Source organism: Pseudopipra pipra, chromosome 1 (assembly GCF_036250125.1).
Source record: "Pseudopipra pipra isolate bDixPip1 chromosome 1, bDixPip1.hap1, whole genome shotgun sequence".
NCBI lineage: Eukaryota > Metazoa > Chordata > Aves > Passeriformes > Pipridae > Pseudopipra > Pseudopipra pipra.
In genome coordinates, this window is record NC_087549.1 from 93638022 (window position 1) to 93659327 (window position 21306).

Genomic DNA, 21306 nt, shown 5'->3' on the forward strand with positions numbered 1-21306 from the left:
AATGAGGGTGCTGTTCTGTCCCTCTCAAAAAAGTGAAACCAATATCCAAATATTTTCAGGCCCCTGGAACTGCTGAAGCCATAATTACTGGCGCAGTGGGATGGTTGCTAATGAGGGTGCGTTGGCCAGACACAAAGAGACTGCTGTGCTGATGGCGTGGGACACAGTGAGTGGCAAAGGGAATGGCAGTTTAAAGGTGGATCTGGGCATTTCTCCAGATTTGAACACCTGGAACTGGATTCGTTTACTTCCATGAAAGCAAATTCAGTCTTTAGACTTATCAGAATTTGTGCTAGAGACTGCTGTCATTCAGACATGTGGTATTTGAGGTATTGCTCCTGTGATGCCATCAATTAAGACTTACTCAGGGCACCAAGAAAGGCATAACATTTTTCATTATGTGAGGTAGCTCCTGTTTACATATAAGTATTTATGTGGTCTAATTGTTTATAACTTTAAGGCCCAATTGTCAAGAAGGGGGTGTATTTTCTGTAAATAAGAAAACAACATGATTATTTTCAAAAGAAAGAATTTGCATAGTTCCAGCTGTAAGGAAATGAGAGATACAGTGAATAAAACAGGCAATTGGATAAAGGCATCTTCAGATTAATTCCTAGTTTTCCTGCAAACTTTGTCCAAGGCTCAACGTCATTTGGTGAATCTTATTAGACTTCTTTGGTTTAAACATTTGGGGCTTGGTTTTGTTGTTGTTTAGTTTTGTTTTGGTGGTGTGTTTTTTTATTTGGTTTGGGTTGTTGTTTTTTTTTTAACTAATAAATTATAAATGTATGATGTTTCTAGGAAGCAGGGTAAAGAAGAAGAGTCAGAATACACCTCTACATTCTCATTCAAAAAAAAAAAAAAAAGGAGGAATCCTGAATATTTTAAACGTATTTGGTTTTGTTCTCTTTGATCAACTTTGTGGGGAAGAAAGTGTGAAAATGTTCTTTGCTTGAGCTCTCTCCTCACTTTTAGGATCATGAAGCCTTATGAACTGAATCCTTTGCTCTCCTATCCTGAATTGGAAATGCATAGTAGTGTTGTGGAGCTGGTTGAGAAAGGAAGGTCAGAAATTCCAGCTCAGCTTATCTAAATGCTGTACTTCACATAGTTATAAAATACTGTATTATCACGGTGAAAGATATGCACCCTGAGTTAGACTTTAAGTGACGTACTCAGTGATAATTACACAAAGGAAGCTTCTTAATTCCATTAACAAATTGTTCCAGGTTTAGATAGAAATGAAATCATAGTGTCTCCTCCTCTTCTCCTGCGTTGTATTATTACTGTTGTTATGTCGGTGCTCTTAATCCTAGATCAGCAGCTCATGTCCTTGATTCACTATCAGTACGGGACAAAAAGAGAAAACCCACTTTGGACTGTGTATACTTTAAATGTAGGACAGAAAAGCAGCCATGGACGAGCAGAAAACAAACTAATATTACCATTTGGTTTGGCAGCACTGATCACACTACATCTCACAGCAGCCTGAGCTAGCTGCTCTTTCACTTTTTGTAGGTATCACAGATGAAGACAGTTATTAATGAGGGATTTGGAAGACAACACACATAAATTTGCACTACTGAACAAGGACCTCTTTTGAGGTATTTCTCACCAAACAAAAATACAAAACATAATAAGCAAACAGTTAAGAAGTTGGGATCACAAAGTGAATGTATCCAACTCTTTACTGCTGCATGGCAACAATAAGATAGTTAATAAGCATGTGGTGGTGCTGGAAAGGACCCTGACATAAGCTTACTTGTGAAGAAGGGCCAGTGGCACACACGAATTGGGTTACTGTGGTCTAGCCCAGGGCCCATGAAAATCATCATTGAATCAGAGTCTGGATGCATAGAAAGAAGATGGGTAAAACCTACTGCAGTAGCAGGGACCCAAGGTGATGTGAACTTCAAGAAAGATTTTAAAAAGACTCCCATACTGCTAAATCATAGCCTGGGTATTAAAGGAGAATTATTGCTGATGACTAACAGGAAACTGGTGTCTTAAGGCAGTAATTGAGAAAGAGGTAGGAGGAAGGCCTTAATAGCCTAGTGGGGATTGAAAATTGTATCTTTTTTAAAATTCAGGCAGAGTATACAATCTGGGTGTTCACAGGCAATGTTCACAGGTAATGGATGAGGTTTTAATTTCTTGTGAGGTGAGGATATCAGCAAATTGTTGTGTTAGCCCATGAAACCTGCTTTCTATAGATCCATATCTCAGGAGGGCTCCTGCTATAACCTATCTGGCAGGGCCTGAACCGCATTAGCTTCATTCTTCTGGCCAACCCCACCTGCAACTCTTATCCACCCCTGATGAACTCATCAGGGGGTCTATCCTTTCTCCTAGGCTTCTCCCTTTGCAATACCTGTAGAAATGTAGTGTCTTTGGATCTCAGTTTCCCTCTGTAAAAGTTATGGATGGATGGATGGAGGAGTGAATGAGTCAGTGACGACACGTGTATGATCCCTCTTCAGGAAAGCAGGTTAAAAATGCAAGTCCGAAGAGCCTTTTGCCTATAGCCATCTCCAGCTGGTGAAATGGGCTTAGGAAGCATTTGAGTGTTGTGCTTGCACTGCTCCCAGGGACCTTAGAACTCAAGATAGGACCTGGTGTCTCATGGCCTTATTAGCTGTGGTTTTTTGGAGCCTCCTCTGAAGGATGTTGGATGCCAAATGGAAGATCTGAAGCTTTTGTAGCTCTTCTTGTGACTGGCAGGTCTGTTGGTGATCTGAAACTCAATTAATTCTAACTTTTCCTGTAATGTTATGAAATATGGGAATATGATGCAAGAATGGGAAATATTATCACTTAAAAAATAAAATTCCCATTTAATGATATTTCTTGGTAAATAGAGTTGTGCCATAGGTATGCTAAGGCGTAGTTAATGATTGTCTTGTCATAAATGAATTACAAATATATAGAGCAAAATGTTCTCATAAGGAAATATTCACATGTGCACATTTACAAATAATTTTTTCATCAGGCTGCTCTGAGAACAATAATGATGACAAACAAAATGGCTGGTTTCACATCAAGGGGATAGATTTAGATCAAAGTCATTTAAATTGCCAATTTTAATCATGATTTAAATTGTCAAGTTGGAAACCTTGATTTAAATAATTGATTTTCATCTTGTTTTGCATTTGTGCTTCCGAAGTATTTTTCTAAATAAAGGTTGATTCTCATTGGCTGTTGTAATTCAGCATTTCCTTTTGCTAACCATTAGGATTAAGTACATATTACGTCTGCATATATTTAAGTAGTTTAACATATATTTACACAGATTCTTAATTTATACACTTTTATCATGCTAGCAAAATTATTAATGAATATTTTCTGACTTTCTAAATGATGTTTATTTTTCCTCATGCATTCATTCAAACTGTATTTGGATGGTAATTAAACTTTCATTAAAAATACATACAATCTGGAGGGAAAGGGGGATGTTAGTTAAAATATGCTGGGAAGCTAAAAAGTATTTTTGTTAAAATATGTTTCTTTTAAAAAGCAAGATCTAGATGTGCTGTGGACTTAAGACTTGCAGCTCTGATAATTTATCTTAGTGGGGCATTAGTTGCCCGTGTTACCTGTCCAGGTAGGGCTAAGTTGCTAAAACTTTTACAGACTTCTATAGAAGCCCAGAGGTGCTGCATTGAAGCTGAGGTCTGTGCCAGGAGAAAGAAGAAGAAGCCACCAAGGACAGGAGCTTCTGCAAGGTCCATGTTGACTTTTCCATCCAAGCTGGTGTCAGAATTAAAGTCAGAGGTGAAGTCACCAGCCATCCTGAGCCTCTGGGACAAGGACAAAGAATTCTGGTTCAAGCTTGCTGGAAGTGGCTTGTAACAATGGTTTGATCAAAGTGGGTTACTTCTACAGCATCACCATTGAGGAATTTAGTGCCAAGTTCTTCTGCAGAGTGTATCTTAACTGCTTGTTATATTACCTAGATGGTCTATGGCTGGTGAGCTGAACTGTCACTGTGTCTTCCAATATTTTAGAAACAGATTTCAGTGTCTCATAATGTGTTTTAACCTAATTGAACAGGAAGAAATGGACCATTCTACTTTTAATCCCTGTTGTTTTCTTTGTGTACCTTGTACTCTCCTGGAAGGCCTGGTCGTTGAAGAAGGTTCTTCATTTGCTGTACTGCGAAGTATAAATTATTTAATTTTTGACACTGAAGAAGGCATTTATACTTGTTAATCAGCAAAAACGCAGCACAGTTTTTTGATACTTTATTTTTTTTAAGATTTAAATACAGTGTCTTTAACATTCTTTTGTTTATGGAGTAATGAGGAAGACATAGTTCTTCCTTTGCTAACTGTGATATCTTGAACATACTGATTTTATCAACTACAGAGTCAAGACATTTTTTTTAACCTTTCATCCTGATGACAAAAGATTACTTGTGAGTGTAGACTGTTTGATCACTGTCTGTTCCTTTAGGTAGTGAAGCTACTGTGGCTGTAGGAAATTTTAAATGAAAATACTTGGAAGGTCTGTGTGATCCTTAGTGTTACACACACATTTCTACATGTGATAAAACTGAACAGAGCAAAGGTGCTCTAAATATATTCCAAAACATGTAAGATGTATACAGAGTGGATGGTTTGGCTTATAAAAGGACAGGCTTAAATAATAGCTGTTTGAAGCTTTCCCTAAAATTAACTTTCTAAAATCTCTTAGTCCTTGTAAACTGCTTGGCCAAAGTTGTTTTAAGTAGGAATAAGGTAACAAATTGCCATAAACTTTTTTTTTTATTATTATTTTGTAAGAGACTGTTAACCTCTACCTCTTGATTTCTGCTTAAATAAGTCTGACTTTTTTTAATTAAAATTTTTGATTTTTGATTTGACAGTCAAACATAGAAAAAGTAACAAAGTACTAATTAAGTCCTACCTAATCTCAGTCTGATCTGGCCATCCATGCCCATAATAAGTTTCTCAGGTTTAAAGGCACTAATCACTTAAAACAGCCAACTGTGCTAATGGAAATTAATGGAATTCATAAAATATGAATTCAGCCCTTGCAGAATAAGCTACTCATTTCCCATATTTGTGTTAGCATTTTTGTCATTGTGGTTCCAAGTGTCTCGTAGTGCCTTGTCTCTGTAAAGGCAAGGACAAATAATGCCTGAACCTTCAGTCTCAAACATGTAACAAATGTAAAAAGAGACACAGAAAACAATATGAAATTGCACTTTATATGGTGATGAAAATTATGTTAATGAGATAGTCCTGACTATGACATGTCAAGACAAAGTCTCTCAAATTTGAGGATGGTGATTCTTGATTCTGTACTTTGGATGTTTGGTGGTCTTAGTACCATATTTAAACTGGTTAATTTTAAAAAGAAGATTTCTTAATTTATCTGGGAGGTTGTTTGCATTGTTTTATCCATCGTGTCTTACAAAGCTAAAAAAATACCTCCCTCCAGAAAAGTCCAGTATTTTTATTCTTCAAAGAGGAATAAATGTAATCCTCTTTACTTCAAAACATCCCTTTCCTCTGATCCTCAAATAGCTACTCTTAGAAAATTTCTTGCCTTTTTGCTCAAGATCTTGATTTATCTCCAACCCTGTAGATCATTATGAGCAACACCTCAGAGCTCTCACTAACAGTGTTTCTCTTCCTCTCACTTTCTTTAGTTCAAAGCTGTCCCCAAATATTTCTCTGCAGTAAATTAATGTACTCAATATCTATGAGTTGTAAGGATAGAATTTTGTAAGATCTTCTGAACAGGTGGAATATAAATTCCTTCAATGTGTACACAAATAGAAGAGAGGAAATGTTTAAAATTCTGAGAGTGTCCTGCTTGTAGGGTGAGTTCTGATTAACACCTGATAAACAGTACTCTAAGGTTTCATGCCATATATAATAACATAGGAGATTAAAAGAGGATATAAGTTTCTTTAGGCCTTGCCCATTTTATTGGGTGTCGTATCAGGGATTAGATTTAATTTGATCTTTTGTGCAAAGAATTTTTTAATAAAGTAGCCATTCAGATTAAAGGATGAATTAATATAATAAGTATTCTATAATAAAAAGTGTTGAATTGGATAATGTGTTACCTTTGATGATATCACAGAAATTGCTTATTCTGATCAAATGTTTCTTGTTATAGTTCGGTGGAATATAAGTATGTCCTAGAAACTACATTCAAAAAATAAAGGAGTTTGAACTATTTAAATAGGTTATAATGGAAAGTAAATGAAATAATACTGCCCTTAATTAAGAAGGAAAAGAGACTACTTTTAGTTCTGCTATAGAAGTCTTGTTGAATAAGTGAAACAATGCAAATTTCTCAAACACACCCAAGCCCAAACTGAACATTTTGGATTTGATACAAAGGCAACAGTGGAGAGAAAGACTACAAAAACCTCACAAAGCAATGAACTTTTGTGTTCTATCCCTGTCATCTTATGCCAGTCTGAAGCTGGGTTTGAGTTGATAGTAGCTATTCAAAATGGCATAAATTATGAATAAATATCCTAAACCCCCACTCCTGGGGGCGAGTGGCTTTGCCTGACAAAGGCTGTGCAGGCTCAGGAGGAGTGAGGCGCGATGCCCATCACAGCTCTACCTTGTCTTTCCTGCAGAGCTTAAGGCCTTTTTTTGCTCTATTTGTTCTATTCTGCACTTCAGCTGAAATACCATGAGACCCAAAAATTACTTAAATAGCAGCACCAGAGATGAGAAAATGAACATTGGCTCACATGTTAATCAGCTCTCTTATCATCCACAATGCAACCTAAGATTGCAAAAATATGCCTTGGTGTTTCTGGTTGTTATTAGTATTACATACTTTTCTAATGAGAACACCCAAAGTCATATTTTATGAAATTTGATGCAACGTGCACTGAACTCAAGCAGAAAAGGCACCACTGCTTTAAATCTGTTTTGGATTATGTCCATAGCAGCAGCTGAAGTGACTTCTTCTAATCAGGTATTCCCTTTCTGAGATAATTCTCTTCTACTTCTGAACTTGGCTACTTTGTTCAATAGGGCTTGTTTATAAATGCATATTCTGATTTTAAAGAGGATTTTTTGTCAGTAAAAGCTGAGATAATTCTCTTCACCAGTGATTGGAAAACCGAGGAATAATTTAGTACAAGAAGAACCTCCTGCAGGACCTGCAGGATATGGTATAAGACACCTGACAGTTCCAGCTGGGGCTGTGTGAGTCAGCAGGGAAGAGGGTGATGTAAACTAGCTAAAGCTAAGAAGTGCAGGAATGTTCAGAAAGGGAAATCTTGATTTTATCTTTTTTCTTTTTAATAGATCCTACTGAACCATTTAACCCACTGATGTAGGTGGTTGCACCTCTTCCAGATAGGAGTAGGTCATAATCCATGACACCAAGAATCCTTGTCATTCTCTTTTAAAATCAAATACAATGAAGTGTTATAACAACCTGCAATAACATCCAGTTTCTGCCAGCTGATCATCTCTGTTCAGATTAACATGCAGTAGGTTAACAATGGTAGGTTGCAGTGCCAGGACTAATCTGCAGTCTGGGGAGATCCTACAGCATCAGCCAGAGGCTGTGACTGGCCACCATTGTCCCTCTTTCTCCAAGGTCATGTGTCCCTCCCATGAGTGAAGGTGTCATGTGGTCTCAGGGTGCCTGAATGCTGTGTGACCAGAGAGCCAGGTGCTTACTGGGGAGCACTGGGTTGAACAAGCTGGTGTCTTTCTTCTGTGCAAAGGTCTGCACAGGCTTCACAATGTGCACTATGTGATGGGGAGGACAATGAAGAAGGTTGTATATGAGCCCTCTCTAATGCATAAAGTCGTGAATAATGAGTCCTAACTGCCAGAAAGGATGGGCACGATGGGTTTCTATAAATCCCATTTCTCTGATTTGTCCTCAGAATGCCCCTCCAAGTGGGCACTCTCCTCTAGGCACCAAAAGGTAACAACAGCTTTTCACCATGGAAGAGAATTCTCTAAGGCAAATTAATCGCATCGCTTCTTGCTACCCTTTTGTTCCCTCTCAGTAGTTATCCTTCTGAATTTGGAGATAATTTGAGATGTTTGAGTTGTTTGGGCTGGAGTTACATCTAAATGCTTCTGGTCTTTGTGAGATCTGGTAACTCTTCATACAAAATTATTTCTATGTTTCATAACTATCTGGCATGTGTGTATATAGCATTTTATATACAGAGATCAGTACAGGCCTGGCTAAGCATCTAATTTGTCTACAGTTTATTTGCTGTCTGTCATCTCACTACATTTTCAATCTTATGATGTAAAATGTCTCCTGTACCTAGAAAGCCATATTGTCTGTGGCCACTTCAAAGGACATTTCCCTCATCAGATGTATTTCTTTACATATATATTTATATTTATTTATAGTTCAAATCAAGAGTATTTTTAAATTTTGAATATTTAAATATGACACTAGAACATTTGTTATTCTTTTCTTGATGATAAAACAAGGAAAGTATATCTTTTCACACTGATTTTAACTTCGGAATGTTTATTTTTCTTAGAATTCTTTATTAGAGTAATAATTTGATTTTTACTGAGTATATAAAAATATTATTTATGTGATTTTCAGAAAGAAAGGTAGGAAGCAAACAATGTAACTAGACATGTTTTCTAACTAAAATTGGTTAAAATATAGTCTGGTGGTCATGGGGTGGCTGGAAGCTTAGTATCAGTAGGTTAACAGTTTCTCTGCAGCCTCTAGTTGTGGTTAGTTGTTGAAATGATTTCCAGGAATTTCAGTTTTTCACATATATTTGTTCATTTTATGTGATTAAATATAATGACCTAAATTTTCCATGGGTAGCTGTCTATGAGCTTTTGGTTATTTTTTTCCTTTTTTTTTTTTTTCCCAAATTCCATGGTGTCCCCGCAATTCATATTCTGAATTACCAGAAACTTTTTTTCTTGGAGTGGGACTTTCTGTTTTGCAATGAAAATGGGAGAAATTGGGTTACAGTGATTTTTTTATTTTGTGTTTTTAATTGTCCGTGGAAATGGAAGTGCAAACTTCATGGATTATGTTATTGATGTAATGGTAGATGATTTATCAGCGAAAGAAATTTCCCAGAAGTCATTCCAGTGCTTTTAAACTGACCTTTTCAGTATAGTATGTCTACATGAAACAAATCACCACATAAAATACTCTCACCGTTTTAGATATCTGTACCCAGATGTTCCTGTTATGCGTTTTAGAATATAAAATCGGCATATTCAGCCATCACTAAAGCTGATAAATTGCTGAAACTGCTCTCGCACGCACATTGTGTACATAGATGGTTTAGTGAATGAATAATGCAAACCAGAGGTTTCTAGAGTTTTCGCTAAAGAAAGGAGGAATGAAGCTTCCTATCAATATTTAAGGCCTGACTCTTCTTCATCTCAGATCTTGTGTGAGCATTTTTATCTGTGTGAAGTAAGCTTAAGAAGAATTAAAAAAAACCTGCTCCGCTGGAATTTATATGGCTCAGGAGGCTCGTAATAGGATGAGTGTCTTTACTTCAGGTCACTGATTTAAATCCCAGTTAGAAATAGCCAGAAGTCATTACAATCTGATGGCCAGTTGGTGACCTATGAAATGAACTGGTGATGGGACCCACCAGTTGCCACCAAGATGTGGCTATGTATTGCACCAGTGAAGCAATTTTAGTAGCTTGCAATTATGGAAACCAGAGTTTTTCTCTTTCTTAAGGAATATCTCATTTCTCACTGCCCAGCCTGTACTAAACAGTGCGCAGTTGAGTTTTATCCATTAATAGGAGATTTTCTTAGAATTACAGTCTTGGTAGCTGATCCTTTAAATCTGCCCAGACAACCAGCTGCAGCCTTTAGGTAGTAATATATGTCCTCTGCTGGTTTTTATCTAGTAAATGTTTACCTCTTTTCATGCATATGGTGATTTTCTCCAGGCTTTTCCTGTCATCACCAAGGAAGCAGCCTCTCTTTACCATCTCCCACGCTTTATTTCACTTTGTAAAAAGAAAAAATATTAAAAAAATTGATCGCTGTCTCTGTGACTGTATTATTATATAGTTACGTACAGATGGAGTCTAATATAAAATGCCTGTTGACTCATGGATCCTGTAAGTTACCCACTGTCTGTGGAGGCATAATCTGGAAACATTGTATGCTTATGTGTAGTAAATACAGAATTTTTAATTTGAACTTACGTGCAGAGGTTACTGACAGATTATGCATCTCTCAAGTCTTATTCCAAACAGTGACATATTACCAATGATATTTTCCTTTCATGACACCTCTGGCATTGTGTGGAGCACAAATTTGAAGAGAATTGGCTTATTTGAGCTTTACTGTTTTTTATTTGACACAGTTTCTTAAAATTAACACCAGTCAGAAAATAAATGAGGTAAAAAAGAAAGGCTGGGGATGGGTTTTAAGGGTTCAAGCTGTTGCCTTTGGAACTCACCAAAGAACTTGACTGAGACTCTCAAAATACAGCTTTCTTGCAGTAGTAAGGCGCATATGCATGAAATCACTTGTGTGGGAGATTGCATAAGTGGGGCTGGAGAAAGCATGCTTTTCTTTATGAAGTGACTGCACATCGTGTTCAGGTTTGCATGGGGGCAGGCATTATCAACATTGGTGTCAATGACATTTTTTTCAGTCATTTCATCAACAGCTGGATTGAATTTCTGCTTATTAATCATGAGTTTAAGGAAAACAATCTACTATTTTACCAATACAGACAAATATACACCTCAGCTGTCTTGAGGGAGCACAAGCAATATCCCATTGAGACTCTGTATATATTTTATCTATTTACTCATGAAATACAGAGATAAATTCAACTTTTATCAGACTGACTTTGTTATTACATGTATTTCTTTCATACCAAATAACCTTATTCAAGACTGGGACTATCCAAGATGCTGGTTTTCAGTGTACAGTTTGTATTTTAATAAGTCCTTATTAAAACAAAGAAATGCTTTTAAAAATGTTTGCAACTAGATAAATCATGTTTTGTAAACAGTGACAAAAGAGAAATAAATTGATAAGCCTGAGTAGCTACTTTTTTATGAATATGGATCTACTAATGAAAGTATTCTGTGTTAGTCAAAGGCACAAATTTTTGAATAAGTCACAACAGAATAAGATTGTAACATTCCACATGAAGCTTCATTTGAAAAATTTGAGAGCAGTGGCAGTGTTCAGACTGATAATCATATTGACCTAAAGGACCAAAAAGGCAATTATAGAGGTTGTAGACAAAGGAACAAAGAACAGTAATAGAGGTCACAGGCAAATGGAAAACCAGACAGTTAGTTTATCTCATGTCTATATTTACTATGCTGGTTTTACCAGAGCTGGTATAGTATTTCTGTGCTTAGGGTGACCTTGATATTTCTTGCAAAAACAAATTATATTCCGTCATCCTTCACAATGGCAGATGTACATCTGTATTTTTGCCACACCTATTTCTGTGTAGAAAGGGTCAAACTCATAAGACCTAAAGATACAGTAGGTCAATACTTACACAAGCCAAAATCAAAGATGGAGGATGGGCTGGCTTGCTGTATCTGTGGGCAGAAGAATGTGGTATTATGCAGGGTGACAAAACACTGTTATGCTGGTGTGGGTGGAATTGCAGTGCAGTCTCATGGTGGCCCCGGGCAGCCTTCTACTCAGAGAAGGTTTTCCTGCTTGCATGGCCTCTGACAGGATGGTGGAGTAAAATCTGTCCTTCATCCTCTTCTCTTTCCTCAGCTGTTCACTCCCTCCCTCCTTCATCTGGTGCTTTCCACTTGTCCCAGAAGCAGCTGACCCCTCGGGGTGCACAAGCTTCCTGTGCCCTGGTTCTTGCTGGCACCTAGGTATGCCTAGAGCCAGGAGAAGAGGAGCAGCTTTGCACTCTTTGGGTTGGTTCTTTCTTCTGTCCCCTTGTGTATGCAGGACAAGTGTGTGCTGTCTGGTAGAGTGATTTTTTTTTTTTTGAGGGCTGCAGACGGTGTAACCGCACCCACATGAAGCAGAAGTGCATTTTTTTGGAGAACCGCCTATGGTTGCAGAGATGGGGAAGTCCTAAATTAGATTTTGTGCTGGCCGCAAAAACCCCCGTCTGTGTATCTATCTGGTCATGCTTTGAAGGCACAAAGATATATTATTAAGTTAAAACAGGTGTTTCACATGATAACAAAGTGCACAAAGCCCTGTTAAACAAGGCCACGATTGTAAATAGGATTCCAGTCTTTTTCTTGGCATTGTCCTATATATTCTCTATATGAGGGAATTCAAGACAAGGATTTTGTAGTCTCACTGCTTAACAAATATTCAGATGGTTTCTCAAAAAGTTTTATGAACCAAAGAGTTCGTATTGATAATGATAGCAGCACCTTTGTCAACACTGTGGGATGATTTCTTAAATGAAGTGATGAAAGGCTTACATTTTCCATATAAACCAGAGAGAAGGATAATTGATTAAATCAGATGAAAAGCAACTAGAAGTGACTTGAACATTGTATAGGGGTGAGAAGAAAGGATATTATCAAACAATATATTCAGAATGTTAGTCTCAAACATTCAAAATAAATTGTCATATTTTTCTTACAATTTTGGAGGTAAAAGTATGTGTATATTAGATAATTCATACAATATCAAATTTTTGTAGCTATATTTCGACTTACTATGTCTCAAACAGATCAAAATTTTCATGACAGAATAAGTCCAAGTTAATGTTTTAAAACTTTAAGGTTGAAGAAAGTAAGGCTGAAACAGAACTCCCCAAACTTAGTCTTATTTTGACAATAACAATCCATTTAAGTAGTACTCATATATAGCATAAATGGGAACAAGAATATGGAAAAGTAATGATTTTGCCCTTATCTCTAAGAATAGCATAAAATGGACCTGTTCATTTGTTCAGCTTGCAATGGAGATTTCATTCTTCATAATAAAAATTTTTATTTGCGAGGAATAGAAAATGTACTAGCAACCATCATAAACAAACATATTGCTGAACTAAACTCTTCTTTGAATTTGCTTGGGAATTATCTGTTTCTCTAGTGATTCTTATACAAGATCTGTTTGAAGAACCATAGGCTCGGAGGGAAAAGTGGCAGAAACAGTTAAAATGGAATCAGGTATGTATCAAATTATTGATTTGCCAAATACAAAAAACCCAACCAAAAACCCAACTAAACAAGATATAAATGGAGGTGACAAAGAAGCTCTGGCGTACACATTTTAAAAAAAGTTATGTTTATGGGGTCTATGAGATAAGACTCGTCTTGATCAAAATGGAGACTTCATGGAAAAGAAGACCAGAGAGTCTTTCACTACCTTTTTGCTGGCTTAGGAGAAAACATAAGGAAAATGCAGGTAAGTTGCAAATCAATTACAAATTGTATTTTCTTTTTCTAGAGTGCAGATGTCATGAAAGACTTTTAGGTGATTTCAAAGAATGCGGTGCTGGAAAGCTCATTGTTTTCTATAATTTTGGAATAATATAATTTGTGTTGGGTTTTTGTTTTTGTTTTGTTTTGTTTTTTCCCCTAAAGAAAACATTCTATAAATTTGCTGAGTATGTGTCTACAGAGAAGAATATCTTCATGCCAAAACAATTCTCTCATTTGCAGGTTTATCTGTCTTGGTCTTTACATTTACAGGAGTGGATTAACCTATTGATTTGATTCACACTTCTACAAGAGAGAGCAGTGGTGAAATCAGCTTCTGCATATAGAAAAATAAAATGAGAATAGCTAGTTCTTGTTTGCTAGGATAGAAAAACTCAGAAGGTCATCTGAATTATTGACTAAAAGACCACCTTTTGCTGATCATCTGCCGTATTGCCCATGTTCCTACACATGTCAATATTCAAAAGCCCATAAGCAAGTTAGAACTTTCAGATGCTCTTGGAAGAAAAGTAGTGGTTCAATTCTCAGGGAAGCAGAATCAAACAACACTAAGTAACTTTTCTTGCAGTCTTTTCTCACAGTAAAAGCAAAGACATTAACTGTAGCTGATGTATGCTAACTTTTCTGTGAGTTCTGTGGGTTTAATGCTGATGTATTAAAATACAAAGGACTGAAACCAACTCTCCTCTTCCGGGACACTCTGTGATAATGGTTTAGTGGATCTTATGTGGTCTGAATTTCTTCTATGCAGCCAGGAACAAAGATCAGAAGAGATCATGTGGGTTTTCAAATCTGACCTCTGGCAAACTGCAGGTAAATGGCTGGAGGGGTCACAAGTGACATGCTTTAGGACTCCCCCCCCTTTTCACCAAAAAAACCCTGAGGTAGGAAATCAAAAAAGGCACATGTAGGATGTGTAATGGGAGTGAGACATAATCAGCATCCCGCTCTCTGCTGCAGGCTGGCCTGCTCTTCATTTTGATCTGCACTTAGGAGCCTCCACATGAAAGGCAGGGGTTTGGAGGTGACAGTCTTTCCACTGACATGTGCTTCAAAATGGCCATTGCCACTAGTGTGGCAACCAAATGTTGAATGAGTTGCCCCAAAAACCCACTCAGCTAGCAAACTTCAAGCAATTGTATGTTTTCTTGGTAATTGTAATGGAACTTAAACAAGTTAATGTAAGTAATCCCTCAAAGAGATTAAAACAATCCTGTAAGTACATTATCTCTGCAGGAAGGTTTCCTGTCCTGTGCAGCCAGTCTTGCTTTCAGGCCTCCATTTATAAAATTAGTTGTACACTAATTTAATGTGGTTGCGAGACATAAAATTAATTAAAAAACATAACTAGAAGCTAAAGCCAAACAAATTTTTATTTCAAATGAAGTACAGTTCTTTTTTTTTTTTTTTTTTTTTTTTACAGCAAGTGTTGTAGTTGACTTCACTCTTAAGAGAAGTCATTGACTGTATATCACATGATGTTTTAGCAAAATGGAAAACCTTTCTGGACGTCAGACTTCAGAGGAATATGGCCAAACAGGAAAAACTGTGTCTAGTTTGAGAAAAAAAGTTTGATTTAATGATGATTTAATGAACTTTTCTGATCTTAAAAGTCCTCAGTTTATGTCTAGAGTGAATTTTGATGAAGCCTTTCCTCAAGAAGACTTGGGAAGCAAAATAAAAGTCACATGAAGTAAGAAAGAGATTCAGATATCTGAGACTGAAAGAAGGAAGAAAAATGTGGTTCTGCAGTGGGGGAATCAAGGATTTAAAAATTAAACATATGTAGTTTAGGCGACTTTTCCCCATTATTTGGGAGCCAGAAGAGACTAGGTCACTGCCATTTGTAAGTGGCATTTGTAAATATTGGCACTCTAGGGGAAATTCTTCACTGTTATGGCTTTCTTCAAACCAGACCAGTTATCATTCATCCTACAGCCACAGTGAAATCTAAATACAAAGGCAAAAAAGAAGAATTAAAGATGAAGGAATGCTGCTTTAGAATCATTATTCTTATCCTTAGTTCTCCTTGAGTTTAATCCCATGTCAGGCTTTCCACTATTTTTTAAGGGATGAATGTCAGGCAAAATGGAGTATTGTAATCTGGGTCATTCTGTTTGCCCTTTTTTCATACTGGCACAACGTTGGCAATAGATTCTCATAATTTCCATGACATTCCAGGATTTATTAAACTGAATATCACTGACATGAAGTACCAAGTATTTTCTGATGCTAGGGTGCAAGGCATCCAGAGCTAAGGATTCAATGTTTATTGGAGATAGGTGCTGCCCAAAGACCAGGTCATTTTCTGTGTGCAGTATTTATCTTTCCACTTACAGAACACAGGTTTCATTATTAGTACATTTTGTATCATAATTAAAAATGTTACTATGTCTACTGACAGGTGTATGAGCATTATTAGGAGATGCTTAATCCCTCCCTTACTGTAAAATTATTGGAATTTCATCCATTCCAGATGTGGATTTTTCAGTAATGTTTTTGACTTTTCCAAATAATTTTATGCATTATATAATTTCTATTTCATGTTAATTATCATCAACTGCTCCTTTTTTATTGCTTCCTATGTATTCCTTTTTACTGCTTAATGTTTCTCTTTACCTAGCCAATGAACCACAGAGAAATTTCTGTGAAATTTTATTGTCTCGATGGCAGATGTCCATTTATCCATCAAATAAACTCTTCTATAAGACACAGTAAATTTTATTGAAATGTTACTGACATTTTTGTCCTTTCAAACAATTTTTCTGTTTTCCTCATCCCTGATCATTTAGCTCTTCACTAGATATTATAAACTGTGACTCTCTTTATGTGTATTGAATGTGATCAGGTCATGATTACAGGGCCGTAGGCAACTGGTGACCCCTGGTCCAATGATTAACTAATCTTTATCACTCATAATGAAGTAATAAGGTAGATACATACCTTGTTTAAATACAGATAGTATTAGAGAATTACAATATACATGATCATATTTTTTTAGACATTTTTGGCCTCAAGCTTCCAAGGACAGGTGGAGAAGTGGACATGGGTGATCCTATTTGCCTACCACACAAAGTCCAGCTCAGCTGGCAGGCCATGAGGCAAGTCAACATCCTTACAAATTATCAGCAAGTCATAGCTTCATGAAACATACCTTTGATGTCTGCCAAAGCCAAAATCCTACAAAACCCAGAGCTACTTGTACAGTTTGTGCTTTTCCAGAGAAAGCCACTAAGAGTAGCCCTTGGTAAGATGTTTCCTGGTTGTGCCACAATGCACAGTCTTCCACCAGATTTGGGGGTCATCTGCGAAAGAGACCCAGCAAAAAGCTATATATGTGTTAGCAGAAGAGTACATGTTGTTTGGATTTTACTGTGCTTTGGTAAGAGAAGGCATGTGAAAAACAGAGAAAATAAGGATGGAAGTAATTAAAGGGCTATGGTACAGTTGTCGTTCCTCTTACACCATGAAACCAAAGGATTAAGGAAACAAAAGTGTGGAGATGGAAAGGGAAACATCAACAAAACAACCATGGGAATAGTGTAGATGTAGAGAATAAAAATCTAGGATCAGTGAAAAGTCAGAAATGGAGGGAAAAGAGAAACAGTGTGAAACAAATAATTTAGGAGGAAATTGTAAAGGTGTTACGATAGTTGCTCCAGAGCACTCAAAGCAGAAGGGCAGAAAAAGGTGAAAGGAATAGTAAAGAATGAGTACAAGGATGCACTTCGCGAGCCTGGTGTCACGCTATGTTATGTATTATTATTTCACCTCAGAAATCTGTAATGAAAACCAACAGCCACGTACATTGCCACAGAAAGTAGGAAGATGATGCTTGAGAGCAACATAAATCACAGGCAGCAATGGAAGAGCTGGGAGCAGTTTCTCTGGAGCAGGAGGATAAAAAGGTTGATCTGGGGGGGGAGTTGCAAAATGTTTTGAAGAACAAAATTTTGAGACTGACAGCATTGGGTAGGAGGGAATGGTTTTAATGAGCCTCAAATCTAGGGAAGATGGGCAGAAGAAAAGGAGCTGGGAAAAGGACAAGATGGGTTTGCTAGCATGAAATGAGCATGAGCTGAAGGGAAATAGGAAAGGACATAAGTGAGCGGGGACTGTAGAAGGTGTCAACAGGACTCCAAAGGCTAAATAGTGTGCCCTTCCTATCCTGTTTTTCCTTCTTCTTCTAAAAAAAATCCCACCACATCTCAGGATCATACTCTGTTTTCTGACTTTGAAAAACTAGCCCTACCATACTGGGTGTGGGCTGTTATTGACTACCAATTCCTAGTAACTTTTTCAAGGTTTCTTTTGCTTTTAAGGAAAAACGAACAAACAAAAAAAGAAAGTAAGCAGCAATTAGGACATCTTTCAGGCCTGGTGGGACAGCTCCTGATGGCTGGGAGCTGCCCACCGTGCACACTCACGGTATGCACACCACACTCACACTCGCACAAACTCGCAAGGTACCCACGCGTGCTTCGATCGCCCACACAGTGCACACACGCACAAGCACCGTCGATGCCCCCCTTCCATGTGCACACGCACACCCTCGAAAAGACAAAGAGAGGCACATCCGTGTCGTGGCCCCTTCACCCGGCGGCACCTCCCGGCAGCGCTCCCGCCCTGCCGGCAGCCCCAGGCCCGCCGCCCCGACGTGGGGGCTCCGCTCCGGGCGGGCAGCCCCTCTTCTCCCTGCCCTTCCCGAGCGCGGGGCCGGGACGCTGGGATGCTAGGTGGGCACAAAAAAGTTACGTTTTAGTTACGGACCGGGGCAGGGAGGGTGGGTTTAGGCGGCAAGGCTGTTCCCCCGCGCTTTTGTTTAGTACGGGGGAGCGGACCCTTGACGGGGCTGAGCCGGGCGCTCACACCCCGGCTCTCAGCATGTGCCTGTCCCATGGCCCCGCCGTCGCCGTAGGGCCGCGGGGTTGGGAAGGAGGAGGAGGACTGAGGCGGAAGGTGCCTCTTCAGCCTCACTCTCCCCCTCCAAGGTGAGTTGCAGCACTGCTCCGCGCTTCTTTTGTCTCTGTGCGAGGCCGCAGAGCACCCCCGCCCCGCCCCGCCCTGCCAAACTTTCGGCGGGGACCTCGGCGCCCCGACGGCCGCCCCGGACCCAGGACCGGGCAGGGTGCGGGGGCAGCTGCGGTTTCCGCCAGGGACGCGCCGGGGCTGCCGGCGACACCCGTGTCGGGAGTCCCCGTGGGGGAGGCCGAAGGGCAGGTGAAGGGGCCGTGGGGCTGACGGCGGTCCCCTCCTTCTCTTTTGGTTTCTTTGGGACGGATGCGGTCGGGCCCATCTTTGCACTTTACGCAACAGGTAGGGATGCCAGGAGCTGGCGGCGGTGGCACGGAGCCGCGGCCAGGAGCTTTCGGGGGCTCTTTTTTGTTACGGTCTCTGGAAAAGGGCGAAGGGGAGGGGGAGGACAGGCAACAGTCTTCCGAAATTCCCCTTCAGTTGTTTATTTCTGTACTTCCCGTATCCATGAAAAAAGAGTTCGTTTCGCAACTCCCGAGTTTTATATTGTTTTGTATTTACTTTTTTCCCCCTTGTCTTTCTTTTAAAGTTATTTTCTTTATGTCCTGCGTTTGCCCATCTCATTCCGGGAGATCAAACTGTCCGAAAGCAGATCCCCAGAGGCTTGTCCTCACTGACAGTCGGGGGAATCCAAACAAAGAGGTGCATCTACCGGAAATAATGATTTGAGAGATGGTTCTCTCCCTTTCCAACCCCCACTCCCCCGCCTTGAATTAAATTGTTTTCTTTTTCTGGGAGGTTCAGTTCGAGGGAAGTTTTGCACTGGAGCCGGGGTCGCGGTTGAGAAGGGATGGAACAGACGGAAAGTTGCGGTGGTGGGAGGAGGCGGGGGGCGAGGGCAGAACGGGACCCCGGCGGCGCCCGGGCCGCGGGGGGAGCAGGGGCGCGGGGGACCTGCCGCCGCTGCCGGCTCTTTGTCTGCTCGGGCAACTTGAACAAAAGGAGAAACTCGGATTAACTCTCCATCTCTCCCTCGCCTCTCCCGTGTTATCTCATCTTCGGCAACTTTATCCGGAGAGATTTACTCAACTTTCTCCGAGCTCTCCCGCCGCTTAAAAGTAAAGAGTCCCGCCGTAGGCTTCGAAGGAAATCTGGTTTCACAGTTTAGAGAAAGGAGAAGGTACGTTTGGACTTGGGGTTTATTGTTCTTTCCCGGCTCCCTCGTCGCTCCCCCCTCCGCCCTGCCGTCCGCGCCTGGGGCTGGGAGCGCAGCGGAGGCGGCTGCGGGCCAGTCCAGCCTTTCCTTTGTACTTTTGGGAGCACATGCAGGTATTTTTGGGGAGCGTGAGGCAGTCACTCTGCCCGAGCTCCGGTAATGAGGGCTGGGGGGCACTACTCGAAGGGGTCCTGTCTCCTTCTTGTGCCTGCTTTGTGTTTTATTTTAGGGGCTTAACTTACTTCTTTTTTTGTGCGGAGGGAAGTGGACTCGGACGGCTTTCTGTGTTTTCAAGAGTTGAGACAGAGGAAAGCTGAAGACAGTGGAAACTTTTTGGGATTGTAGGAGTCTTGGCGGCCCTGGCCAGGGAGTGGGGGGCCAGTGGTGGCCGTGGGGCTGGGCAGGGCAGCACGCAGCAGGGCCAAAGTGGGGGCTCCGCCGTGTGCCAGCTTGGGTCGGGGGGTCGGGACACACAGAGAGTCTCACATTTGCTGCTGTGGAACCATCCTAGGGGAACAAGGTGCATAGAAGTGCCGAGGGACAATTTTAGGAGGAGAGGGACTGGAGGGAGGACTTTGTTCTTCCGAATGCGTTGATCATAGCGACAGGAGAGAATAGAATGGGTCAGTCCAGGCTGTCCCTTGGTCGGCTGGGCTTCCCCTGCACGGTGCAATCTGCTTCATCGCTTTGTAAACTCAAGATTCGTTTTGGGTCTTGTTCCGTTTCTTTTGGTATTCGCGCTTTCTAGAGCAAGCATCGAAACTTCAGAAAACTTACTCATGTGCTCTTTGTACTTTTCTTAATTATCTTGATCAATGTAATATGTTATTATTTACCCATACTTTTTTCTATGCTATGTAACTACTATAACTTTTTTCTCATTTTTTTTATCCCTATTCACTACTTTCTCTTTCCTGTGTTATTTTCTTGTCCCAATTTCTTAGTTGTCACTCTCTCTTCTCAGATCTATCCATGTCAGAATTTCTGAAGCCTCTACTTTTTCCCTTTCTGTTGTCACTCCTCCTCCTTCCTGATCCCATACCACCTACTCTTCTACCTTTATGCTTGCTTGCATTTCTCATGAAAAACTCCTTTTGCCGAGGTCTTTCCTTTCATGCATGCATAGGTATGCTGAAGTTTCTGCTGATATGAAGCAAACATAAAGCTTCTTCTTGTTCTCTCTTCTAAACTTATTCTTCTGTGATCGACCCTACCTACATGTTACTCAGTTGCACAGACAGAGCTTCTAGCAATAGTTCTTCACCAATATTCACCTTCTCCTTTCTTCTTGTCTTTATCTCTGTTTACAGACATGTTCCAGTCTCTAAAAGCTTCTTTTAGTTCCTCTCTCTCATCTTTGGTGTGGAAATTTGTTCTTTCTACTTTCCTGCACTCCAGCTTGGCAGACGCGATGATGTTCTTCATGTCATTGTTCCCTCCCATGCAGAGTACTAAAGTTTTTCTCTCCATTCCTCATAGTCCCCTTCCCAACCTAAGCAAAATGTGCTGTTCGTACTTCTGAAGGAATTGCACAGAGGGAGTACCAGAGTAGACAGACGTGGGTTTGGACTCTTTGGCTTGCTCCCAGATAGGCCAAGTGTCAGCAGTAGTTCTCATAGTCCAGGTCTCAACTGAAGTAGCACATCTGCTGGTGGAGGTGCTGTGGGGACACTGAGATAGGGCTAAGGAGGGAAAAAAGGTCACCATTAAGTTCTCTCATCCATTGAACCAATATGTTTCCTTCAAAAGT

The 21306-nt window shown here is 39.9% G+C and overlaps 1 long non-coding RNA gene across 1 annotated transcript in view; it reads left to right on the forward strand.

Moving 5' to 3' along the window:
- Positions 1-18752: 18752 nt before the first annotated feature.
- LOC135419449 (uncharacterized) overlaps positions 18753-21306 on the forward strand; it is a 264674-nt gene continuing 262120 nt past the window's right edge. Inside the window, exon 1 of the long non-coding RNA XR_010432997.1 lies at positions 18753-19520. This is a non-coding gene — a long non-coding RNA (uncharacterized LOC135419449). The remainder of the gene's footprint in view (positions 19521-21306) is intronic.